General features: G+C 46.4%; 1 protein-coding gene across 9 annotated transcripts in view; it reads right to left on the reverse strand.

The window, feature by feature from the left end:
* The window catches only part of KCNA10 (potassium voltage-gated channel subfamily A member 10), a 49810-nt gene that overhangs the window by 2082 nt on the left and 20277 nt on the right, over positions 1–27451 (reverse strand). Inside the window, exons 2-4 of one of the 9 annotated variants that reach the window (XM_045014931.1) lie at positions 26317–26427; positions 17071–17130; positions 16880–16991 (exon numbers count right to left, since the gene is read on the reverse strand). The exons of 5 other annotated variants lie outside the window; for them this stretch is intronic. The gene's annotated coding sequence lies outside the window, so the exon portion shown is untranslated. Of the gene's footprint in view, positions 1–16879; positions 17037–17070; positions 17131–26316; positions 26428–27451 lie in introns of those variants that run through there. 3 more of the 9 variants (XM_045014927.1, XM_045014933.1, XM_045014932.1) reach the window with 3 other exon arrangements.

Below are 27451 nucleotides of genomic sequence, written 5' to 3' on the forward strand. Positions count from 1 at the left end.
AGGTCACAGTGAGACAGAAGCAGATCCTGGAAAAGAACCCAGGTGTCCTGACCGGCAGCTTCCTGAGATCTAACCAGGAAAAACATTGGGCCAGATCCTGGTACCTCTGAAGTCAATGCCCAGGATTTGACTCCCAGCCTCCCATTTGAGCTGATGAAGGCACCAGACTGACGCCCCAGGAATTGAAAGCTTTCTTATGGATAGGCCAGGCCCAGCAGGCCCAGGAGCAGTGCTCTCGTCTCTCCCTGCACGACCCTTGGCCAGCAGGCCTCATCCCTGACCTAGCAGGAGCACTGCTAGGAGAGGAAAGTTCAGCCCTTCTTGGGCTCTCTGGGGGTGCAGTTGTTGGAATGTGCGCACGTATCACGTTCAAACCTACACCTCATTTCACATCAGCCAGCGATTACAGACCCAGACCACATGTGCTAGCAGTGAAAAGCTCCCTATCCCATTACCAGCCCCTGAGTCACTCAAGCCCAGTCCTCAAAGATATTTTGGCACATAACTCCCATTGATTTCAAGGGAGTTAGGCACCTAGAGACCTCTGGATATGTCACTTATCTCTCTGGGGCCATGTCTACACTACAGAGGCGCTGCCAGCATGGCCCCCTGGCATAGAGGGAGCATGTTCCAACAGGAACACCACCTCCTGACCGACGCTGGCTAAGCTGACAGAAGCACGTTTGTCTTGGCATAGCTGTGTCTGCACTGAGGGTTTTGTCGGCCTACCTATGTCAGCTAAGGGACGATTTTTTTCACACCCCTGAGCGATATAGCCACACCGACATAGCTTTGTGTCATGTAGCCTGGGTAAAAGTTGCAGAAGCAGTTAAGCGAAAGTCAATGGGACTAGGGCCTTGTCTACCCTAGAGAGGCTTTGTTATATTGGTCTAACTATACTGGCAAACCTCCTAGGGAAGACTCTGTTAATACCAGCAAAAGAGTGCACTATTTTGCTGGTATAAACTGTGTATAGTCTGGGGCTTTTGTCTATATAAGTCAGGAAGGGTGATTTTTTTCACACACCTAACTGATTAAGCTACGCCGGCAAAACTTTTAAGCACAGCCAAGCCTTAGACTCCTAAGTTACTTCGAAAATTCTACCCTTGGTGCTTATTTATCTATACAGAAGAACCTCAGAGTTACGAACACCAGAGTTACGAACTGGCTAGTCAACCACACACCTCATTTGGAAGCGGAAGTACACAATCAGGCCTCAGCAGAGACCAAATTAAAAGCCAATGCAATACAGTCCTGTGTGAAACATAAACTACTAAAAAATAAAGGGAAAGCACTAAAGTTCTGCACAGTAAAGTTTCAAAGCTGTATTAAATCAACGTTCAGTTGTAAACTTTTGAAAGAACAACTGAACCTTTTGTTCAGTTAGGAACAAGCTCCATTCCCGACGTGTTCGTAACTGTGAGGTTCTGCTGTAACACTTATCTGATGCCCCAGTACTCACAATTAGAGCTGTTCGGGCATTTCTGGATGGAACATTTTTCCACTGGAAAACACCGTTTCGTCAACATCAGAACTTTTCACGGAACGTATCAATTTCAACAATAACAAAAAATCCAAATTAAACACTTTGATTTTATTGGAAGGAAAAATTGTAATTGTCCCTCATTTTATTTTTAATTTTGTTTTGTGGGAAATTTTGAAATTCTTTGTTTTTGTTCCAGTTCAGACCAAAAGCACATTTCAAAATTGTGGAATTTCCTGTGAAAAGTGAATTCCAGCTGCCTCACAATCTTTAAATAATGTATCCCCATGATGCTTCTGTGATTGCAGGAAGTGCTATTATCCCTATTCTATAAATGGGGAACTGAGGCACAAAGAGACTAAGCGACTTCCCTAAGGATCCAAAAGAAGTCTGTAGCAGAGCAGGGAATTGAATCCAAGATGCTCAAGTCCCAGGCTAATGCAGTAGCCACTGGGCCATCCTCTGCCTTAGCTCTATAGCTGTATAATGGGCATAATAAATCTTCTTTTGTCTTCTGCATTTAGACTGCAAGCTTTTATGGGCAGGGATTGTCTCTTAGTATGTGTGTTTCCAGCACCCAGGACAATGGGGTTCTGATCTTGGAATACAAATAATAAAAATAAAGAATTTCTAAATGACCATGCCTGGCAAATAACAATAAAATTAAGCCTCCACTGAAAGGCACCAGAGAAGGAATAATCAGTGAAGGAGCATTAATGCCTCAAGATCCAGTCTCAAAGACCGTCCTGGGAGCTCTGGGAAGCTCACCACTAGCTGAGTTCCCAATAGCCCTCTGACTGGATTTAAACACACGGCTGACTTAGCCTGATGCTGCATGGCATTGAGAGCACGTCGCTGTCATTGGCTTCAAAGGGAACTTTGGGTATGTCTACACTGCAAGGAAAAACCCACAGCACCAATTCTCAAAACCCAGGGTGGCACAGTTTCAAGTTGTCACCCTGATACACAGCCCTGCAGAGAGTGCCCTCCTTAACCCTTTGGTGCTGGGAATCTGCATCCTGTGGCTGACAGTGGGGTTAATTAGTGAGAAATATCGATTCCTGGTTTCAAAAGAGATAAGAAACAGCAGCACCCACATCTTCGGATGCTGATTTTAATCTTTTGGGACAGCAAAATTCAGCTTGAAAGCTACCCCCTCTAGTATCTGTCTGTCTCTTTTCCTAAACAGGATCAGCCAGAACTACCTGTGGATGCACCTGTGAGGCATAAATTTCTCTCAGATTCCTGTGATTCCTTACCCATTCGAAGAGTGAGCACTAACCACATGGATACATGTGTAAATCAGTGAAGATATACTCCAGCTGGAGTGCTACAATCTTAGCACCCTACATACCCCGCCTTCCTCATGCCCGTAGCTGCCTGTCTGAATGCTGGGAGCAGACAAAGGAAATCCTATGATTAGAGAACGTGCCTAACTCCTTCCAACATCCTGCAGAATGGTATGAACAAAGCAGCAACAGCCAAAGGGAGTGGAACATAGGACTTGCTTAGTTGGGGGGCCAGTGATCAGCATCACTTGCCACATAGGAAACGAAAAACCCTGTAAGAGGCAGTTCTGAGCTAATCTGACCCTAGTGGAAGTTTCCAATGGTTAGAGGTTGGCTTTTCCCCCGGGAGACTGTGATGCACATCAGCACCTAGTGATGCAAACAACTTTTTTTTTCTGCTTTGATGCATATTGTTTCCCTACCAATCTCATGGTTATCAGCGATGAAAGGATGCTTCATACCTGCATTGGTGCCATTGTCCCAAAGCAATTACGCATAGCCTTTTTATTTACTCACACTTGGTTTACACCTAAAACTTGGGTCAACCTAACTACATTGCTTAGAGGGGTTAAAAATTCGCACCCCTGAGAGTTGTAATTAAGCTGATCTAAGACCCAGTGTAGATTCTTTCATCAACCTACTGCCTCTTGGAGAGGTGGATTTACTACAACAATGGAAAACCCCATTCTCTTGCTGCAGTAAGTGTCTACATGGCAACGGCACAGCTGCAGCGCTGCTGCTGTCATGTTTCTAGTGAAGATGTACCCTTGACCACTCGTTTGACATCACCCATAGACTCATAGAATATCAGGGTTGGAAGGGACCTCAGGAGGTCATCTAGTCCAACACCCTGCTCAAAGCAGGACCAATCCCCAACTAAATCATCCCAGCCAGGGTTTTGTCAAGCCTGACTGTAAAAACCTCTAAGGAAGGAGATTCCACCACCTACCTAGGTAACCCATTCCAGGGCTTCACCACCCTCCTAGTGAAAAAGTCTGAAATCTCTGAAACCCGCATGTGCCAGGACTAGCAAGGCAGTCTCCTCTGACGCCTAGAGCAGCGGATGAGGTGTTCTGTTCTTGGCTTGACACTATCTTGCCGGGTGACCTTGCATAAGTCATTTAGGTTGAAATTTTCAATTCCCCACTAGTCTGAGTCCCAACTCAAAGTGTCCGTCTAGCACGGGATTTTTCAGAAAAGCGGGTCAGCTACCACTCCCATTGGCTTCAACTGGAGACACTTTGGACAATATTAGCCTTATCCTCCTGGTGCTTCAGTTTAGCCCCCTGTTAAATGGAGATGATTATATTTCACAGCAGTATTGATGCGAGGCTTCAGCATTGCCACTTTATAAGATACCTGAGGCCTGATCCACTGCCCTCTGAAGTCAAATAAAAGAACTCCAATGGATTCAGTGAGTTGTAAATTAGGCCCATAGTTAGGGCCGAGCAAAAGTAAAATTTCAAGGGAAAACAGCTTTTTCACTGCAGCAGAAATTTCTGTGCGAAATCTCTCTCTTTCTCACTCACACACACACAAAATACAAACTTAGAGGGTTGTTGAAAAAATTCAAACTGGACTGGGATCAGTTGCCAAAAGCAGAATAAAAAATTTAGTGTCAGGTGTTTTTCTATGCACCCCAAAACCTTTCAAAGAAAAATTTCAGTGAAGAAATAAATGGACATGAAAAATTCTTGAGGGAAAAGTAAAAGTAAAAACACTTCCTGACCATCCTGATTCCAGGATGAAAGTCACTGTGCTGTATCATGGCTTCTAATTTGTCCCATTCCTCTACCATATCTGTCCCATCTCTGCTGCTCATGGGGGGAAGTTATTTTGTACAGCTGCAAATGGCGGCCAGGAGTGTTAGAGTTAAAGCGCGTGATGGGAGCAGAAGTCCACTGCAGGGCTTGATTCAGATTCATGCTTGACATTTAGATTGTTCTATTGAAAAAGCTGTTGGGGGCATAGCAAGATGTTTGTTCTTCTGGCTATGATTCACCCTTTTTAGATAGCCCAGAGAAGCAAAGGATAGTGGAGCCACTTGAGAACTCAGAAGTTTCTAAGCTTTAATCTGTTTGCAAACGTAAGCGGGGGAAGTAGAAAGCTGTCTGGACCAGATCCTCCACTGCTGTAAATCAGCTGGTGTAAACGGCTGAGGATCCAGCCTCTGTATTTTTGACTGGTGACTTAGAAAATCTCAAGTAAATCATTGGGAAAAGCAGGAATAGGTCCTGAATCATCTGGCTTTGAAATTAAGTTCTAATCTCAGTTCCTATTTGGCCTAGATTGGTTGCCTAGCAGATAACCATGATGGGTGACTCAGAGCGTGCCACGGAGGATGCTGGGAGCCCATGCCCATACTTTCAGCCATACTACTTTGGGCTGGGTCACCCTGTTAAACCCGTGAGCCACAGCACAGGGTCGGGCGTCAGGGCTAGAAGAAGAGCAGTTGGTGGTTCAGTAGGCGGTAGTCTGCCCTCGGAGGGAGAACTGACAGCAGGATTGGTTCACCTTGCTTAGGTGTAAGAAAGAAAATACCACCCTTAAAGGAAAACAAAATCCATGCAACGGCTTGGAAGGTGTCTTATGTCAAACTTAATCACCATAACGTTCACCATTGCTAGAACCCAATGACCATCCAAAAGGAGAGGAAGAAGAGAGACCACAGCCTGTATTTTAGAAATGGTGGCTCATAAAAACATGCCAGTTGCCAGGGATAACTAAGTATGTGCCGAGAGGTGATCTTGCTAATCCTAGTATTAAATATACTTCATGAGAGTTCCAAACCTTGCTGTGAAAGGCCTTAGAGACACTGATCGTGTGTCCCCTTACCCATTCTGTACATTATTCTCTGTCTTTATGACCTTAGTAGATCTGAATATACTGTTGACATTTCAATGCAGAGCCAGGCTTCCCCATGGTAGGTGAAACTTGTACAAGGGTTGTAGCTGCCGATTGCTGGTGAGCTATGCTGAGTGTATGGATTTAAGTTTTCTGCCACTTGCCCTTGCTGGTTCTGGTAGGTGGCATGATAATTCACTTCATATGATTGGTGGAATAATACTGCAGGTTCTGATATGAATAGCAGGCAGATAAAGCTCTATTAAAAATATATAGGGCCAAACTCTACCTTCAGCCAGTGCAGCCCCTCTCGTGTTAGTGCAAATCTGTGCACTTCAGTGGGGCTCCGCCAGCGTACGTGAGAGCAGGATTTGGCCTGCTGCATCTTTCATCCTTCAGGCACTTTGCTCATATCAACTGAGCCTCGCACACACCCCTCTCCTCTGACAGATGGGGAAACTGAGGCACAGAGGGCTTGTGGATGGCCCTAGTAATAAGGATTGGGAGGGCAAAAGACTTCTTCTTTCCCCCATGTGCACTCTGCACCCAGGGGATGGTGACATTACAGTCCATTCTGGCACCCCATCCTATAGTCTTCCCCCTCTATTGGACAGCAGAGTTGGCTGGAAGAACATGATGCATTTCTTCTGCATGCCTGGGAGCAACAGTATCAATCAGACACAATGGCCCAGATCCTCAAAGCTATTTAGGCTCCTAACTTCCATTGGAGCCTAAGTACCTTTGAGGTTCTGGGCCAATGGGAATCAAACAGGGCTGCACAGCATGCTCAGAGAACAGAACCCAGGAGACCTGGCTCACAGCCCGGTGCTCAGATCGCTAGATCATGTCTGTCTGTCTAGCACTCATAAATTAAATTAGAATAAAACAGTATATTTCCAGTCCCACAAAACATAATGAAGAGAAATTGAGCCACTTTATACAATACATGCTTTAGGCTTCAGTGGTGATCGGAACCCAAAAATTGTCTCTTTTTTTCCTCCTAAACCATCAAACATCTGCTTCCCGGAATCTGATTTACTAATACTCTTTATCTTAAATCCCCAGCTGCGGGGGGAAAAAGATAAAGGTCATTTTAAGAGAGAGGTTCTGTTTTTTCCATCACATGGTATTGGCAAATTAGCATGTTTAATGTCACCATCTCCCCTCTCCCTCCCCAGCCTCAAAACACAGCATCGGAGATAGTTACGTACAATTCATTTATGCTTCCAACCAGCTTAGCGCTACCGTTTTAACAGGAATGATTGCTCACCTTCACTGCAATTACAAATCAAACCAACCCCCAAAGTTATCAAACTGAAAACACACACGCCCTGAGCAGACTTTCCCCCTGCTGCTTAGACTAGTGTTTAGGATTTTTGTTGTTGGGTTTTTTTTGCCTGTAACCCCCGATATAGCACGGTCACCTTAGGATTTACCGTCGCAAGGCAGAGAAATGCCAATGCTCTGTGCATCTGTAAAGTGAAATATTTAATACAGAAAGAGATGGGGTGGGGGAGATAATTCACCCATGCCCTTGCAAAGTCTCTTTGGGATAAAGGGAGCAGACAAGTGGCACTTTATCAGTCTTAGCCCAAACGGATTGAGAGGTGAGAGTGGTGGGGACGTGGGGATTTGGCCTGTAACGAAAGTGAGAGCTGGAACACATTTGTCGATCCTGTGCTTGAAAGCCTTTGGCACGTGAAAGGGCAGGTGAGGGCTGGGGTGGAGAAAAGGCTGCATCTGAAAGCGGTGTGGGGGGAAACTCCATGAAAAACGAAAGCAGGTAAGAAGACTCCCCCGCCCCCAGTGCTGCATCCGCAGCACTTGTTGGCGTCATCCCATTCATGCAGTGCTGCTGCACCTTTACTTTCCCGTTCCATGACAAATACTTTTCTACTTAAGCCCTGCTGTGTATGATGTCCTTGGGGTTGTTCTGCTCATCACCAGCAGAGCAGCAGAGCAAATAAACCTTTTTTAGAATGAAACAGAGCATGAGCCATAGTGCCGTGGCCTTCTCTCGGATACTCCTTATAATCCCCGATAATGCCACCCCATATTCCTCTACCGACAGCGGAAAATTCTTGCCTGTGACACTGCGAGCTGTGGGTTGGCAGGTGGGAGGGGAGGAGGACACAGTCATCGACTTCAGAAGAGAGATTTACATGACAGAATATGGCTTTTTATTAAAAAAAGAAAAAATAAATCAGTCTTAACAGGGGAAAACAAGGGTGCACTCATATCATTTCAAGAAGTATGTTACAGCCGAGGCGCCTACCTCTTGTTTGCAACCACAGCTACAGCGGGGTCCTTTAAACACGTCTCGTTTACACTCCCCGTGAGTCAGGAATCGTCCCAGTGGATCAGACATCTTAGTCCAGTTTCTTGTCTCTGACAGTATCCAGGGCCAGATGCTTCAGGGGAAGGTGCCAATAAGCCCCGAAGTAGGTGATTCTGAAATAATCTGCTCATAGGGGACATTGTCTTCTGAATGCCCGTCCACAAGCAGGACTTTGGCTGCTGCCTCAAAGCAGGAAGGTTTATAGCCTTTATTAATAAATAAATAAATGAATGACCCTATCAAATGTGACCGTGGATGTTCTCATTATCCATATAAATAGCCAGTCTTTTTTTTTTAATCCAGCTAAGCTCTTGACTTTGATGTTTCCTTGTGGCAGAGAGTTCCACTGGCTAATTGTGGATTGTGTTAAAATCCTTTTTGATTGCCTTTCAAATGAATGAACCGTCCCCTAGGTCTTGCACTATGCGAGAGGGGTGAATTCATTGTTCGTGCTATTGTAACATCCCCTCTTAATCTCTCCTCAGTGATCTAAACAGTCCCAAGCTTTCGAATCTCAGAAGTCAGTCCAGGCCTCTAATCCTTTTTGTAACAATGTATATGTCTGCTCTCTCCTTTTGGAGCTTGGGGGAAAACAGGATTCCAGCTGATGACGTACCATTAATTGCAACAGCATTATAATATTCTCACCGGTATTGTCTATTCATACATCTTTAAATGGCCATTGCTTTCTTGACTGCTGCTGCACACTAAACAGAGGTATTCATGAAGCTGTAGGTAATGATGTCCAAGTCCTTTTCCTGAGCAATTACTCTTACATTTCTTCCCAGGGGTCTTATCTCAAATGTGTTGACGATGCATTTCCTTTGCTACCATACTACCCATTCACATAGCCTTCTAAATTTCCCCAAGGCCTTCTCTAATCTTTGGGACCTATGTCATCTGCAGGTTTTGCCACACAGTACGTGGCCTTGGGTAAGACACTTTGCCTTTTGTGCCTCAGTTTCCCCACCTATAAAAAGGGGGATAATAACTTTTACCCACCTTTGTGAAGCAGTTTGAGAGCTATAGGTGAAAACATCTAGATAAATGCTATGTATTGTTATTACTTGAGACCCAAATTCTATTTTCTCAGGGTCCCACCTATATCTGCTGTAATTCTACTATTTATTCCAATGAGCGGGTGTTGAAATGTGTGTCTGGTTTAGCCTGGCTGTGAGCTCTTTGTGGGCGAGGACTCTCTTTTTGTTCTGTGTCTGTACAGCACCGAGCACAGTGGGTCCTGGTCTGCGACTGGGGCTCTCAGGTGCTACCACAATGCATAATAAATCAATCAATCAACCCCCAAAGCTGACTCAGGGCTACTAGGACCTGGGTCCTATTATGCCAAAATCTCACAGGCTCTTCTGACAGGAGTTGAGCCCCAGATAGCAGAAATCTTATGGAATCAGCCGATCACATGGGATTTCAGCGGAATACTAACTGCCTCTGGAAAATCCACTCCTTCTGACTTTGGATCCAACCTAATACCCAAACCCTAGAGACACGTTTGGACCTGAGGATTCAGATCTAACTCCCCCAAACGCCTCCAAGGAATGAAAGGAGGTCCAGATTCCTGGCATCCTTTTGGTCCCACCCATGTCATTAATATGACATCAGAGGTGTGGAACATTGTAACTCTTACTGCACTGGTGGGAGGCAGTGAAATCTACAGTGATAAGCACGGTATAAGAATCTGCATAGAACAGAAGAGAACTCTGATGGAATCTTCAGCCTTTCTTCCATTGCCTGTTGCATCCTTTATTTCTGGGGGGTTTCTAAAACACCTCTTCTAGAAGCCCAGGTCATCCCCTGAGGGCCTCCCAAGGGTTTAGCTGGGGGCAGAGAAGCATCTGCTGTAAGGAGCTGGAGGAGGAGGTTATGGTAAAAAAGCAGGGGGGTAAGAGGGAAGACAGAGCCTCAACAGTATGGTTTGACTGGTCTGGATGACCTTTCCCTCCTCCTGGGCTTCCCTTCGCTCTAATCTGTTCTTTCAGGCCTGCGAGAGGCAGGTCCCATACCACACAGTGATGCAAACTTCCAGGGGATGAACTTGGCCCATGGCTGTTCTGAAACCATGAAAGAAAAGGATCTATATCGGCCTTATGTACAGATACGGGAACCCTGCCCAGCAGCCAGGTCTGCACGCACAGGTCTGTCACTGAATGGGGGCATTGGCATAGGGAACATTAATTTTGCTGTTGGAAATTAACAAGCAAGTTGAGTGGCAGTATGGTCCAGTGAACAGTACATGAGCCTAACAACAGGAGACCTTGGTTCTAAGCCCTGCTCTACCAGTGATTCCATGAGTGACCTGGGTTGGGTCACTGCCTGTTAATTCAGATTGTGAACTGTTCAGTGCAGGGATTGCATAGCAATGTGGTTCCCTGGGGGTCCTGGCTGCTTCTCTAATGCAAATAATAAGTTTAGCCCTTTATTCCTAGTAATGAATCGATAAGGACAAATGCAAAGCACTCCACTTAGGAAGGAACAATCAGTTATACACATACAAAATGGGAAATGACTGCCTACAAAGGAGTGCTGCGGAAAGGGATCGGGGGGTCATACTGGATCACAAGCTAAATATAAGTCAACAGTGTAACACTCTTGCAAAAAAAGCAAACATCCTTTTGGGATGTATTAGCAGGAATGTTGTAAGCAAGACACGAGAAGTAATTCTTCCACTCTACTCCACACTGATTAGGCCTCAACTGGAGTATTGTGTCCAGTTCTGGGCACCACATTTCAGGAAAGATGTGGACAAATTGGAGAAAGTCCAGAGAAGAGCAACAAAAATGATGAAAGGTCTAGAAAACATGACCTATGGGGGAAGATTCAAAAAACTGGGTTTGTTTAGTCTGGAGAAGAGAAAACTGAGGGGGGACATGATAACAGTTTTCAAGTACATAAAAGAGTGTTACAAGGAGGAGGGAAAAAATTGTTCTTCTTAACCGCTGAGGATAGGCAAGAAGCAATGGGCTTAAATTGCAGCAAGGGCAGTTTAGGTTGGACTTTAGGAAAAACTTCCTAACTTCTCAGGGTGGTTAAGCACTGGAATAAATTGCCTAGGGAGGTGGTGGAATCTCCATCATTGGGGATTTTTAAGCGCAGATAGGACAAACACCTGTCAGGGATGGTCTAGATAACACTTAGTCCTGCCTTGAGTGCAGGGGACTGGACTAGACGACCTCTCGAGGTCCCTTCTAGTTCTATGATTCTATGATTCAAAAATGGATGTTGACTCTGAAAAATACAGTTGTTATTCATAATTGTATGAATTATTTACATCAATGAAGGACAGCTTGTGAGGTCACTCGTGGGCTGTTCCCTCAGGTTGTTCATTGGTCCCCTGCTGTTCCTTTTGCTCCCTCATTTGCTGATTCTCTCTCAACAGGAGAATGCCCAATAACACTCTCATTCACCTTCCTAGAGGTGTATTTGAACAGAGATAAACCACATCCATATGTCATGCAAACCTGTTAGCGTGGATGTTTATGAATGGGCAAATAACAAGAGGCTGCACAGAGCAGCCATTCGGAGCTGACTTGAATACTCATGAGTCTGGAGGGATGGGATAGCTCAATGGTTTGAGCATTGGCCTGCTAAACCCAGGGTTGAAAGTTCAATCCTTGAGGGGGCCACTTAGGGATCTAGGGCAAAAATCTGTCTGGGGATTGGTCCTGCCCTGAGCAAGGGGCTGGACTAGATAACCTCCTGAGGTCCCTTCCAACCCTGATATTCCATGATTTGACCAGCCCAGTGGCCTGCACTGAAAGATGTCTGGAGTGACACCCTTTCTTCCACCAGCCAAGTTTCGTTGGGTGCCTTAAGTCAAGCTATGCTTGGGAGAAGAAGGTGAGGAAAAGTATCATGCATTGTCTCCTCCACAGTTCCATGCTCCTGATTAGAGGACCAGGACACTTGTCCATGCACGGTTATCCACTTTGTGCATGTAGCTGTATATTTCCCATGCACTGCTGCTCATGTAGCTACACATTTTGCAGGCTCATTTCCCCACGCTCTGCCGCCATGTGTATGTTTGGCAAGATCAGCTCAGGCTCCTCTTTCTGAAAACTCAGTCCACTATTTTCTTTCACAATAATTTTTCTGTTTCAGGGGCCCAGGCAGAAAAGAAGCCAGGTGTAAGGGTATGAAAATCAGCCCAGCTCAAAGTTAGCCTGCTAGCCTACAGCCCATACCAGTTGGTGCTGTCCTTATCAAAGCAACGACAGAGTTTGAACATCTCTCGGCAATCACACAGTAACAAACACCGTCCTTTTCAACAGCATAAAGAACATGGCCTTGTATATTCTTCTATTATTACTGTCCCCTGTCAACAACTCCTGCACTGTGCAGTGGTCCCATGGACAGCACGCTGTAAATAATGAGTTGCTTTCACTACTTGAGAACAGGGTGCCGGCCCGTTGTGGTGGCTCTCTTGCTGAAGATGCCTCAGAGTCCTGTTCAAAGTCCTGGAAGCACAAAGGGAAATTATGGGAACTTTCATGTCTGGGTGGGTTTCCATAGCTCGTGTTATGCAGGAGGTTAGACTAGATGATCCAAATGGTCCCTTTTGGCCTCTGAATCCATGAGTTGTTTGCGTTTGGGAGGCTATTGTAAGACAAAAAGGTGACCAAGGAAGGGTTGTAGTGGTCTGTCAGATGATTGGTTGGGTCTAAGTATCCCAAAATAATAATGGTACCAAACCATTCAGGGGTGCCAGGAGTGTCTTGAGCCAGGTTCTCTGCTAGTGTAAACTGGTGCAGCAGCATGAACTTCAACAGAGCTGTGGCATTTAATTCCAATGAAGAATTTGGCCTTAAATTCATCACTGGCATGCATATGAGGGGGGCAGACTCACAGGTGGTTGATGGTCTTCTCCACTCAGAGGGAAAGTTGGCTTGAATCACAGGCATAGTGCATGAAGCTGATACCAGACCTTCCTTACACCTTAAAAAGAGGATGGATCCATCACCAGGGAGGGCTGCAGTCAAGCCTGTCAACACAGAGTACCCTCCATCTGGGGTGATAAAGGAGCTAACCAACTGATTGCGGCCACCAGTTTTCCATCGGCTTTGACAGGGGACAAACTGCAACACGGAGGGCCCATTCCTTCCTTCCCTTCTTCGCTCGCACTGGTCTCCCTCTTGACTCTAGCGGGAGTGTTGCGCATGCGAGGAAGATGGGAATCACACACTTTGTCGACTTTCACAGGAGAGAGGGAGAGCTCAGAACAACCAGCAGTCTGGCAGTGAGAGCACTCACTGGGGCGGTAAGAGACCCAGATTCAATTCCCTGATCTAAATGAGGCACCACAGACCCCAGAGCCAGTAGCCCAGTGGTCAAGGCCCGCCCGTGGGAAGCTGAGGTCCAAGTCCCTGCTCTGCTGGGTTTAGACTAAGAACTTGAACCTGGGTATATCTACACTTGGGGGGTGGGGAAGTTAGTATCAGAGCCCAGCACTAGGAACAGCCATGTAGATGGCTGGTTCTGAAGGCTCGGGTGGGTTTCAGAATCTGAGTTGGAGCATCCATAAGGCTAATTATAGCATGGGTCTGTAGACCCAAGCTGTGAGACTTGCTGCCTTGGGTTTTGTGTGTGTGCAGTGCAGTGCAGACCTTTCCCTACATCTGAATCGAGCAGAAACTTAAAACCAGAGTCTCCCATATCCCAGGAAAGTTCCCTAGCCTTCAGGTGGGTCTCAGTCTCTGCAGTTGGAGCTGTTCCACTTTGTATGCCCAATTAAATAGTCAATGGAGCAGGGACTTGAACCTGGGTCTCCCATCTGCGTTTCCAGTCTATTTGGTGGTGTGAGGGAGAGCGAGGGGAGGTGTCTCTCTTTCTCTCTTATGTGTGTGGGTATGTAAAACTGTAAAGAGTCTCGGTTTTGTCCTGCTGGGGGTGAGAAATTTCTTTTTTTCTTCTTTAAAAAAAAAAAAGTCAAAAAGTTTCACAGGACAGAAGAAACATTTCCTGCCCAGATCTAGTTATTGGTGCTCAGCACCTCTGCAAATCAGGCCAGCTGGCTAACTATAATTTTAGATGCCTAATTTTAGGCAACCAAATTTGTAATTACTGGGCCTAATTTCCAGAATTGTTGAGTGCTTACAAGCCGCAATGGGAGCTGCCGGTGCTCAGCACCCTTTTAAACCAGGATCAATGGGTCACTAATTGAGTGTCCCAAAAATTGAAGTTGCCCCCAAAACTAGAGGCCACATTTGGAAAATCTGGGCTTTGATGTGTTGGAATTTAAACCTCTTTTTTCTTTTGTTAATGAGCCACTTGTCATTCTTGAACACGTACTTGTCCGGTTGCTTGTCAACTCTGATAATAAGATTATACATACAATCAAAGCTTTGATAGTCTCAGTGCTATGAGCAGCTAAGCTATATGTAAAACCAAGAGTTCCCCCATACAGGGATCTGCTTATTGATAGTTAAAATACCCAAGGAATTTTAAAGACTGAATAATGCTTAAAACAAAATATTAGACAACCTGAATTTATAGCCAGGCTTACAGAATGATTATGGCAGAGAAATCTACTTTAGCAAGGAAGAGGATAATAATGAAAGGAGAAATGGCCAAAAATTAAAGGTGCACAGAGGCTGTGGTGACCAAATTACATTTAAAACTTCAAAAGGAATATGGAAAAACTATGCAATGCCTATTCGTGCATGAGTCAGTGATGAGAAAAGGCCCAGGGTGGCTCTTTAAAAGACAGGAGGGGTTTTTTCCCCTTTTGCCAAGAGCTGTAGAAAGCAAATGCTCTGCATGCGTATTTGCAAAAGACACAGAAGGTCACCACCCAGTGATTCGGATGCTATTGCATTTCCCCTTAGATAAGTAATTACACATCGAAAAAGGATTTCATCACCTATCCCTTAAGCATATTGCTTCTGGAAATTAGATCCCTTAAAGTTGCAGCAAATGCTTACAGCATTGGGTGCAGGCAAGTCACTGCGGAGGGTGTGTAAGCCAGGAAGGTAGTCGGGAAATGTCATTAGCACAATTGTATATATGAAAAATAAGAAGGATTGGAGGACAGTGGGAAGTGGGGAGGTGAGAGTTTTTGTATAACTGTTTCTGTATGGGGAAGGACTGAAAGGAGCTGCAGGATGACATGCAGTGGTTAAGCAAATAGAATCATAGACTTTAAGGTCAGAAGGGACCATTATGATTGTCTAGTCTGACCTCCTGCACAATGCAGGCCATAGAATCTCACCTACCCACTCCTGTATCAAACCCCTAATCTATGTCTGAGCCACTGAAGTCCTCAAATTGTGGTTTAAAGACTTCAAGGTGCAGAGAATCCTTGAATAGAATTCTATTATAGAATAGAAACATCACCTGGATTTATACGAATTGTAATAGAATCCATAGGCTGCAACCAAGATCAGCACCCCGACTGAACACAGTACGAGACTCAGAGAAAGAGAGAGCATTTGTACAGCACCTAGCGCAATGGGGTCTCGGCCCATGGCTAGGGCTCCTAGATACTACAGTAGTACAAACAGTGCCTGCCTTGGGGAGTTTGCAGTCAGAAGAGACATGAGGTGAAAGAAAGGAAGAATGATTCTCTTTCTTTCACAGCCAGGGAGCCGAAGTACAGAGAGATTAAATGACCACCCCAGGGCACACAAGAAGTCGATAGCAGAGCCAGGAGATGAACTGAGAATCTCTGACCCTGCCACCCTCACCCCAGTCCAGTACTTTAACCACAAGACCATCCTTCCACTGTCCCAACCAGCTAAATACTGGCCATGTCACCGTAACATCAGACAGCCAGGCCAGCTCCAGTTATGAACTTGTCAGGCAAAATGAGACACAGCCAAAAACTCTTATCCAAGCATCCCTGATCTTTTGTGGCAATAAATATGTCAACTAGGGAACAATGCTGCACTGGCAGAAAGATAGGCTAGATAACGTAATAAGGTAGGTCTTTCCAACCCATAGATTCTAGTTTGGATTAGCTCTCAAATGCCTAGGTAGCCTGTATCCCTGTGATGGCATACAAAATAATGAATGGCATACGAATGATATATGAATGGTATGGCATGGTCATATATGAATAGTACAGAATGGATGGCAAATCAGGCTATCTTGTTTACCATATCCCAACATAAGGACAATCAATACATTGAAAGGCAATGCATTTTAAAACAGATTAAATGGGTTTTTTTTTACCCAGTGCATAATTAGCCGGAGGAACTCATTGCCACAAGAGAACGATGAATCCTAGAGCTTAACAGAATTCAAATAAGGATGATACTTTTGTAAGAATAATGGGAACATCATCCACAGTTAGATTACGTAGTTTAAAAAATAGAAGGGTTAAAACGCTCCTGCTTTTGGGCATGAGACAACCACTCACTGAAAGGGGAGAGGAAAGAATTCCTATCGGCTGGTTATTCCACGATAGACCACTAGGAGGGTTCTTGCATCTTCATCAGAATTCCGCTGGTCCTGGCCATGGTTGGAGACGATACTGGGCTAGATGGAGACTCCCATGGAAGTCTGGATTCAGATCACAAACCTCATTCGATCACCATGACTTGGTCCCCTTTCAGATTCCAGGTCATTTAGCAGGAGAGGGGTGCGTGTCCCAGCTTCTAATTCATACGGACACTGCACCCAGCTTCGGCGCTGTCAGGAGAAAAGGCAACAAAGCCATCTGTCAGAGCTTGCAGCCATCTGCACCGGATTCCCCAGCGGAGCTGCATGACATCAGAGGGAGGTTGGCCCAGGGGAAAGGGCACCAGTGTAGGGAACTGGGATTCTGTTTTCCAGCCCTACAACAGACACTGTGATCTCAGCGAAAGTCATCTCATGCCTCTGTCCTTCGGTTCCTCCATCCATAAACGGGGGCAACACGGCCAGTTCCCCTGCTGTAAAGAGCTTTGCGATCTATGGATTAAAAACACTGACTACCTGTTATCGTGATGTTGGTTGCTCCTTGTGCTGCTCGAAGCAGGAAAGAGAGAGAACAGAGACCAAGTGCCGTCTGCTGGCTTGGGGAAGACGTGTTGCCAACTCCTTTGTTCTGGCAGGAAGGAGGAATACCATGAGATACATGCAGACTTTTTAAGGCATTGGTCTAGTGGGTACAGTGCTGGCCTCACCCTCGGGAGATGGATGTCCTAGTCCAGGCTCTGCCAAATCTCTGTGCCTCACTTTCCCATCTGCAGATAAAAAGCACTGTGTAGGAGCTCTGTATTATTTCAAGAAACTAATAGGAATTGTGTAAAAATCCCTGTGCTGATAGATAAATCCTGACCTGAACTCCTGGGTTCTTAAAATCTGATAATGCCCCTGCTTTCCCCCTCCCTCTGCCCCCACCCACCAGCACGACAGACAAACTATATATAGTACTGGGCTGACCTGAAATGTCCATCAGGCAGGGATGGGTGTCTTGCTGTATTAGCAACAACAGCCAGCCCTGTTTAATCCTTCTCAGTTTGCATACTTTATTCAGATTTTTTTTAATAAATAAAAATCAAATTAATGGGGAACCCGGTAAACACAGTACACGCCATGAGACAGATGAATTCTTCCTGATACCCAGACATACACTCTGAATTAATCAACTGTGGATTAACCGGGTCAGGCTGTAATTTAATAACGAGAGAGATCAGGGATCAAAGTTAAAAAGGGGCTGGAGTCAGGCAAAATTGTCCATACATGACGAGCTGTCAAAATATGGCACAAGCTGCCAAAGGCAGCATTAAGAGACACATGGTGTGAAATCATCTCCAAAGGAAAGCAAGCCTATTTCCGGGAGAACACAGGAGGATCCACAGCTTTAGGCATTATTTGGCTTAAGTCAATAAATCCATTGAAATAAGTGAGACCCGGAAATCAGTGGGCATTAGGAGCCTAAATAGCTTTGAAGATCTGGGCCCGAGACCCTTTCCATTGACTTCAAAGAGTTTTGGATTAGGCCATTAGGTTCCGATTCAGGAAGAGACCTAAGCACGTGCTTAACTTTAAGCATGCTTAAGTGCCTCAACAACAAAGGATGGTTTTCCTGACTGAGGCCCATGAGCTATGATGGTCAGGTTCCCTCCCTCCCCAGGTTAATAAATGCAGATTATTATTAATTATTACTATTGTTATTTCCAGAATATTTAAAATACTTTAAAAACGACAGAGTAGATAGGTAGATAGATTATAGCTTGTAAAGTGCTTTGATCACCGTGGATGAAAAGAACAATTAAGATGTAAGATGACAATAATAAAGGGCCTGATCTGAAGCCCACTGAAGTCAGTGGGAGTCTTTCCTGATTGCACTAAAGTGCTATGACAATATAAATATTACAGGTAGGCACAGACCAGAACACCAGAGCCAAACCTACCTCATACTTTGAAGAACTGGCGCCAAATCCAGATCTCAGCTGTGTGTCTCTGGCTTGTCTCTATTGGATACCTAGATCTATGATTTACTTTATAAGTGATGGAACTAGGGGTGCTGCTGCACCCCCTGGCTTGAAGTAGTTTCCATTATGATTCAATGATACTCAGCACCGTCACTATAAAAATTGTTCCAGCACCCCTGACTTCCCCCAACTGAAATGCAGCCGCCTCTTGGGTGGAATGCGGGTGCTGTTCACTATCAAACCTTCACAATAGTTTAGGACAGAAAGTAAAAAAAGAACATGATGTTCACCTGAAACTATAAGAAGGCAGAAAGGAATTAGAGTGGGATTTGGCCATGATACCAATGTTAACATCTATTTTTGCAAAAAGTGCCGTGAAATCTTTAATGCACGTATGTGATCGGGACTTAGGTTTTATATCTCATCTGAATCCAGCAGCAGCACAGAATTCTCATCACCATGAGAGAATAATGGACCCAACCTTCAACTGGCATAAAAATCAGCATAGCTCCATTGACTTCAATGGAGCTAAGCGGCGTGGGCTGCAGGGACGTCCTGTCCGCCGCCTCCCACAGCTCCCACTGGCCAGGAATGGCTAACAGCGGCCACTGGGCGCTGCGGGCGGCTGTGCCTGCGGATGGTCAATGTAAACAAACTGTCTCGTGGCCCGCGGGCCGCAGGTTGCCCACCACTGTTCTAGACCATGTCAGCTGACTGTGATCACCCCCTGGCTGCAGCATAGACAAAACCAGAGAGAGAAGCATCCTTCCAGCTCAGGCACAGATGGGCCCATCCCCCACCCACATTATGTCATCATTTGTAGCCGTGCAGAGGGAGTGTGAAACTCTTCCTGATCAGAATGGTACCATTTTACACACACTTGGCACTGGTGTAAATGAGGACGCAAGGCAGACGGCAGTGGTGAATCGGGCCCTCGCTAAGGCATCTTCCTGCAGTGGCCGTCCATTGTGGTCTTCTTGCCTCAATCCTTCTCAGCCTCAGGGCCGCCCAGAGGGGGGGGGGCAAGAGGGGCAATTTGCCCCGGGCCCCGAGCCCCACAGGGGCCCCCAGGAGAGTTTTTCGGGGCCCCTGGAGCGGGGTCCCTCACTCCCTCCGGGGGGCCCGGAAAACTCTTGCGGGGCCGGGCGCAGGAGCTTCTTCTGCTCCCGGTCTTCACCGGCGGGGGGTTCTTCCGCTCCGGGGCGGAAGGACCCGCCGCCGGCGAATTACCGCCGAAGACGGAGCGGGACCCGCCGCCGAAGTTCAGCTCGGTCTTCAGCGGTAATTCGGCAGCGGGGGGCCCTTCCCTTCCGGGACCCGCCGCCGAAGTGCCCTGAAGACCCGCGGCAGGGGCCCCCCTCTGCCGAATCACCGCCGAAGACCAGGCTGCACTTCGGCGGCGGGTCCGGCTTTGGCGGTAATTCGGCGGCGGGGGGGTCCCCGCCGCGGGTCTTCGGGGCACTTTGGTGGCGGGTCCCGGAACGGAAGGGCCCCCCGCCGCCAAAGACCCTGGGCCCCCGGAATCCTCTGGGCAGCCCTGCTCAGCCTTCTGTACATCCGCATTTATATCTAAAAGCTTTCTCCCTGGGCTTTCTGCTGTGAGGTGCTGCACAGAAGTAGCCACATGCCCTCAGCCCTTTCTGTCACATTGCTGTGTGGCACAGAGAGTAAAAAGAGTGGTACGCTCCCTTGAAACAGAGGGGAATTGATTCATCTAATATGCGAGCCCAGCAGGATTGTTCCAGCTTGTTCTGCCTGTTCCTTAGATGTTCCTTTGTTAGCATCTCTGACAATCTGGATGATTCACACAGTGTCTGATAAGAAGCGTCTCACACACACACAGTGCAATCCCCATCACTGGAGGTTTTTAAGAACTGGTTAGACAAACACTTGTTAGGGATGGTCTAGGTTTACAGACTCCCGTCTCAGCGTGGGGGGATGGCCCCCTGGAGGTCTCTACCAGCCTTACATTTCCATGGTTCTATAATAAACATTGTTTGTAGCACCCTTCAGAGCAGACCTACTCTTATACTGTTCCAAAATGCTGAACACAATAGATTAGTGACCGCGCATAAATCATGCTCCATGTAATAATTTGGCAATTCTCAGAAAACTGGTTTCATATATGTGTTGCACATTGAACTAGTATTCGTTATTATGTCTATCTCGTTATTAATTCCTGTTTACTCTTTAAGTGGATATCCCTGCAAATGGTGCTGGATTGATAGTTTTGAAAACAGAGATTCCCGTATTCATCCCACAACAGGTACAACACAGGCAGACGCTGTGAACACTTCCTCTGCTCCCAGTGATGAGCTGCCAAAATATTAACAACCGGTTCCCTCCTCCTCACCCCACAAGGGGATCATGCCCCCCCCCGGGGACTCCTGCCCCATCCAACCCCCCATGTTCCTTGACAGCCCCCCCCGGGACCCCTGCCCTATCCACTCCCCTTCCCTGTCCCCTGACTGCCCCCTGCCACCCCATCCAACCACCCCTTCTCTCTGTCCCCTGTCCCTGGAATCCCTGCCCCTAACTGCCCTCCACCACCCCATCCAACCCCTGCTCCTTCCTGAGTGCCCCCCGGGACCCTTGCCCCAGTTCAATCCCCCTGTTCCCTGCCCTCTGACCGCTCCAACACTAATTCACGCCCCCTGCCCTCTATCCAACACCCCCTCCCTGCTCCCTTACCGTGCTGCCTGGAGGTGGGGGCCGGGCCGGGCTGAGGCTGGGACCGGAGCCGCCCGGCCGAGGTCGGGGCTGGACCCGGGGCCCGGGCAGGAGCTGCGCTGCACTGCCCGGCGAGGTTGCGGCTGGCCCCCGGGTCCGGCCGCGACCTCACCGGGCGGCGCAGCGCCTGGAGTCCTCCTCCCGCTGGCGCCCCCGCCTCCCAGCCCCAGCTCACCTGGTGGAAGCTGCTGCTTCCTTCTCAGCCCTCCCAGGCTTCCCGTGCAAACAGCTGATTCGCGAGAAGCTGGGGAGGGGGAGGAGAAGCCAGAGGAGCGTTCAGAAGAGGAGGCAGAGGCAGAGTGAGGTGAGCTGGGGCCAGGGGAAGGGTAGAGAGCTGCTAGAGCTTTTGTTAAATTTAAAAGCCCTTTTGGAACTAGTTGTCCCTCGCGGGACAACCGGTTCTAAACGGGCTTCTAAATTTAACAACCGGTTCCCGCGAACCAGTGGGAACCGGCTGCAGCTCACCACTGTCTGCTCCCTTTCCTTAGTTTATGACAGCTGGGCTGATGGTTAAAGCATCAGAATAGGACTCGTGATACCTGAGTTCAAGTCTTGGTTCTGCCATTGCCTTCTTGCAAGAGCTTTGGCAAGTCACTTAGCCCAGGATTTTCAAAAGTGATCAGTGTTGGCTTAATTCTGTCCCTGTGGAAATCAGTGGGAGCTTTACCAGGCCCTGTAAAAACCCCACCTTTAATTTCTCTAGGCCTCAGTCTCCCAACCTGAATGGGGATAATATTTCTCCCATTGTCTGTTGTGTCTAATCAGATTGTAAGATCCTTGGGGCAGGGGCCTAAATGGTCCCATACTAACTTTTGCAGAAGGAAGATGACTTGCAAGGGACCATTCAAGATGGAAGTTCATTCTACATGCCACCATGGCCACATCACAGCCAGGTGAATCTGCTGCGAGGTCAGAAAATGTCCTCTCTGGGCTGTTATTTGACCTGGTTCTTATTCCAGCTGAACTAGGATACCCGGTCCTAGTTACATATCTCCTTCAAGGGCCTGATCCTTCACTTCTTACTCAGCCAAAACTCATATTGGTTTCAGTGGAAGTTTGTTCTGAGTTTCAGGTTCAGGATTGGGCCCTAAATCTGTGACCTGCTTTGGATGCCGGTTCTTTCATTAACGAGGGAGTGCAGACTACTTTTCTTTTTTTTCTAGCATTGGCAAGCAATAGGCTCTCAGCCCATTCCCAACCCACTCTGTCCCAGATACACTAAAGCTCACAAGCAAAGGACAAACAGAAGCATTTTCCTTGAAGGGAAACTGCATTGCTGGGCGATTTACTCATCTCCGAGTGTGGTGAAGTGTTATGACATTTCAAAGTTGAACAGTAAGGGCCATTCACCACCCTCCCTCCAAGACCTGATTCCCATTGCTGCCCAGGAGAGCTGCTCCAGGCCAGTCTCTTGCCCTGAAATTCATCCCAGTGAGCGAACCTGGCCTGTTTTGTTCCATGCAGGGTCTTTGTGCTCAAATCACCCCCACCAACATTTACATACAGGGCTAGGTTTCCACATTTTCTCCACTCCCACCTAGGGGCTGAGTTTCCCCGGTGTTTTGGGTGTCACAATGGGACCTGCTGGATAATAAGCGCAATGGAAAACTTCACTCTTATTTTAGGTACCTAAATGGGAGCTGAGCTCTTTGAAAAAATCCAACCCCCAATGAAGAAGTTATTCCTTATACCCCACCCACATGGGGGCATGTTTATCCCACACAAGTCCTGAGTCAGCAAAAAGGGCCAATTAACCCTGTGACAGGCTGCACCTGGAGGAGAGGCAGGGCTGATAAGTTCTAATTGATGATGAAACCCAGCTGGGCAGGGGCAGTCTCAGCTGGAGGTGGAGCACAAGAAGGGGCTGCAGTAGGGAACTCTGCAATCATTCCCTAGAGAAGAGGGGAGTTGGCAAGAGACCAGGAGGTCATCTAGGGGGAAATTGTGCCCTAGGATCCTGCCTTGGACTATAGGGAGGCCTGAGAAGGGTGACATAGCCCCAGGGAGTAGCAGAAGGCCCAATAGTAACCCAGAGCAGAGCCAGAGCTAGAGAAGAAAGGTAGGAAGCTGCCCAGGGAAATAGCAACAGGTTTGGGATTGGGTAGACTATGGTTGCTGAGGCATAAGGTCCTTGGGATGGAACCAGGAGTACAGGGCAAGCCTGGGTTCACCTGCCAGCCACTGGGAAAGTGGCATAGTCTGGGCAGTGCCCTGGAAGACTGCCTGAGACAGTTAGAGACTTGGATAGCGCAGAAGGGGAAAATTGTAGCGAGCTGGCTGGAGGGCAAGTCACGAAGAGGGAGCCCCCTGACTTATGCAGAAGAAGCTACCTGACTCCAGAGAGAGTGGGACCACAGAACAAGAAACCAAAGGAAGAGGTGTCAGACTGGCTAAGAGCTAATCCCCAGACTAGTGGTTCTCAACCAGGGTCCAGGGTCCCCTGGGGGGGCCATGAGCAGATTTCAGGGGTCTGCCAAGCAAGACCCGTGTTAGACTCGCTGGGGCCCAGGGTAGAAAGCCAAAGCCCTTCTGTGCGGGGCTGAAGCCCAGGGCCTTGAGCCCTGCCACCCGGGGCTGAAGCAGAAGCCTGAGCAACTTAGCTTCATGGGGCACCTTGTGACGTGGGGCCCTGGGCAACTGCCCTGCTTGCTACCCCCTAATGGTGGCCCTGGCTTTTATATGCAGAAAACAAGTTGTTGTGGCACAGGTGGGCCGTGGAATTTTTATAGCATGTTTTGGGGTCTCAGAAAGAAAAAGGTTGAGAACCGCACCCCAGACAACACCACAAGGAGATGCCACAGCGGTGAGTAGTAAACCCTGTGACATCCCACATAGGGCAAAATTCTCTCCCCATACACATTGTCCACTGGTATCCCTGACCCCAGGAGCTGTTTGTGTGCGTCCCGGCTCTGAATTTTGCTCCTGAGCACTGATTCCCAATCGACTCTCTGTGACCTTTGAAAGCAGATACACAGTCTTGTTACCTTATACAATTCAAGGTGATGCCACTAAGAGCTTGTCTGCAAGGTTTTATAGCAGCCAAACCTGGGTGATTTTATTCCTGTTACAGTCAAAACTTTCTGAAATTAAAGAGAGAGCGTTGTTTTTCCCCCAGCACACACACTAAATGGCACATTTGTCTCCCTTAAGGTAATTAAATGACAACTGAGAAGTCTCTTCTTGTCAACACTTCTTCCAGAGATCTTCCATACGCAATGAAAAACAATGCGCCCTGGCAGAAACTCAAATGCTTACAACTCAACTGCTATTAACAAAGCAGGAGTTTTAAGTAATTCTTTTTGGATATGTTGAGCTGTTACTCCTGACCTGACTGAAGTGGGGTATTAGGAAGTTTTCTGTTTTGTTTTGATGCAGCTGAAATTTTCTCTTATTGAAGCTGGATCTTTTCACCAATTGTATATTAGAGGAAGTGAGCCGTGCTGATCAAAAATTTTCCATCAAAACATTTTATTCAATGAAAAATGTTTTGTTTTTTTGATCAAACAGAAGTTCCCACACACACAAAATTCTGCTTTCAGCAACATTTTGGGAGGGGGATTTGTTGAAAAATGGAAAACCAAGACGCCAAAAATCTTTCATTTTTGGCAGCCGAAAACAGAAACATTTCAATTTTCAGTTGCCAAAACGGAAAAATGTTTGGCTTTTGGGTTTTCAGTTTACTGCTGAAAACATGAACATGTTTGAAGGGGAAAAAAACAGCTGGAAATAACAAAATATTCATTTCCAATTAATTTTTTAATGGGGGAGAAAAAAAAATTAGTGTGGTTGTGTCTCATGTCTCACATCTTACCAAGTCAGTATAGTTAACAGGAATGTGTTCCCCAGCAGGCTTTTCCTGGTGATTATAATAATTAATAATAATAATTTTTGCCTCAACCCTGCAAAGTGGGACTAATTTAGGAGTGGATGGTAGTTCAGTATTCATGGCCTCACTCAGTCAGTTCTCTTAGGTCCTAGCGGGATGGCAAAGTTGATTCATAGTGGAATTTGCAATGTGGACACAATTTGTTTCACATACGAGACCAAACAGCCCTTCAGATGGTAATGAGTTCGGGTCACTGCTTGCTTGGGCTGCGCGACCGAGCATTGAAGTCTCTCTAGTCCATTACTAATCCCTCCCACCCACCAGTGCCCCTGAATCTTCTTTGCTCTGAATGAGCTTTTCATTACTACTCAGATGGTCAAGGATGCCCTTGACTGCAGCTGCCTCTGGCTGCCATTCACACACCAGCATGAAAAATCTTGACATTCTAGTTAGTGCTCGGACTGAACGCCCCTTAGCTTCAAACCTGGCTGATGGAAATATTGGTGCAAATACTACCCTTACCATTTCATTGTATATTCCATTTTTAGGCTTTCCAATACAGACCCATGGGTAAGGCAGGAAAGACTAGATGGGTGACCCCTTGTAGACTATTCTCTGCAACTGGCAAAATTAATCCCTGGAATTATTCCATTGCCTTCACTGGAGTTACATCAAGGATTGATTTGTCCCAGTATTCCCACGAATGTCCCATGTCCCACATTCCGCTCTCTACGCCAGTGTAAATGCAAAATAACTCCCACGACCTCATCTGAGAGACTCCATTGACTGCTAGGAGTGAGAATAGAATCATATTGTTCTACATCTCACTAGCTTCACTTTTACTAAACCCCACTCAGAAACGCCCCATGTTTTAGGAGATCACACTTCAGTGCAAGACGTTAGTGGCTTTCAGTGATATATTCATAAATATTTTTACCCCAAACCTTTCTAAAAGGCTACATAAAATGAAAATACATTTCACTTATTTCATTCTGTTTTGAGCAGGAGTCAACAAAATATACTGTAAGATCCAATGATCCAAAGACTTGTCAAGTATTAGAAACAATCAGTAATCACAGGATCATTTATATCATGGGAAAAGAAAGGACTGGTGTTACAAAATATGTTTAAAAGGCATCACCCCATCACACCAATCTATCTATGTTCTTATATTGGCATCCATCTCAACAGCATTATAAAATGTTGAATCAGTGAAACTTAACATAAAAGTGGGTCAAGGTACCATTTTTATTTAGCCCAATGAGAAACTTTTAAACTTTTTCTTAAACCTTGTGTGCTATTTCAAAAAGACTACTTTTAATACCACTCTTATTTGTATGTATGTGTTAGGATCAGTTAAGTTTCTTTCACGTGGTAGACACAATTAGCCCACACTTAAACACAATAAATAAAATTAAAACCAATCAGCCACTCACCTCACGTCTACTTCAATCAGTCTAAGTTAGTATTTCTTTTTCTCAGGCAATAAGAACTTGTGGTATGTCCTGTCTCAGATTGTCCTAGACGTGGCAGGTGTCTGCTTGTCTCTGTCACAAAGGTAAGGATTAGAAAGTGTTTGCCTCACATAAGACTCCGATTCAGAAATCCGACACTCCAGCGAAACCCTATCTCATTTTGTTGTTTTGGCTTTAAAGGAAACACAAGGCAGAGTCACCATCCTCAAAGTAGAGCTGCTTAAACAGAATTGGCGCTTTTGTGGGCTTGAGTGACAAACCCTGTAAGCAAACTATGGTTTTGTAAGGAAACAAAATATTTTGAAATCTTGTTCTTTAGGGGTAGGCCTAAGCTAGACAGCTGGGGTACTGATCTGAATTTCCCCAGATACTTTGGGCAGAGTCTCATGTGCTCATAGTTCCATGCATCACAATGACAATTTACCCCAGCTAAAGATCGTGTGTTTGTGTTTTGTGCTTCCCATCTGTAGATCTCCAAGCTCTTCAAAAAAGCAGGAAGGTTTTGTTAGTCTATAAGGTGCCACAGGATTCTTTGCTGCTTCTACAGGAAGGTTTTGTTCTCTCCATTTTAAGGCTAAGTGAAGTGAGGCATGGGGGGTGGAAATCAACCCAGCTATAGACAGAACCTGGCCTACACTGCCTCTCAGATCAGAGCTGTTTGGACCTAGGGTTGTAGCACAGCCCTGTCTCTTTATAAACAGGCTTTCAGTTGATGAAATGCTGAAAGAGCAGTAGGCCGAGATTTTTAAAGGGGACCGGTGATTTTCAATGCCTTTGTTTTTTTGGGATGTCTGAAACATCGCAGAGGGACCCTGTTTTCAGAAAGTGCCGAGTGACCTGCCCTCTGGAAATCAGGCCTTTTTCGAACGTCACAGCCAAAATCGATAGGTACTTCTGAAACTCCCAGCCAGCTCTCTGGTATTCAGTAATACTGACGTTAGAATAACATCTATTTGCTTACACCAAAAAAACCAATCTGGCTTTGGAAGATGCTACTGAATTGTTGCCAAGTCTTGTTTTGCATTTATGATTTTGTCCCCTAGCCGTGTTACGTGTATTGAAAGGATGTGAATACCAAGGAGGGAGAGGAACTGGC

Source organism: Mauremys mutica, chromosome 4, assembly GCF_020497125.1.
Source record: "Mauremys mutica isolate MM-2020 ecotype Southern chromosome 4, ASM2049712v1, whole genome shotgun sequence".
Taxonomy (NCBI): domain Eukaryota; kingdom Metazoa; phylum Chordata; order Testudines; family Geoemydidae; genus Mauremys; species Mauremys mutica.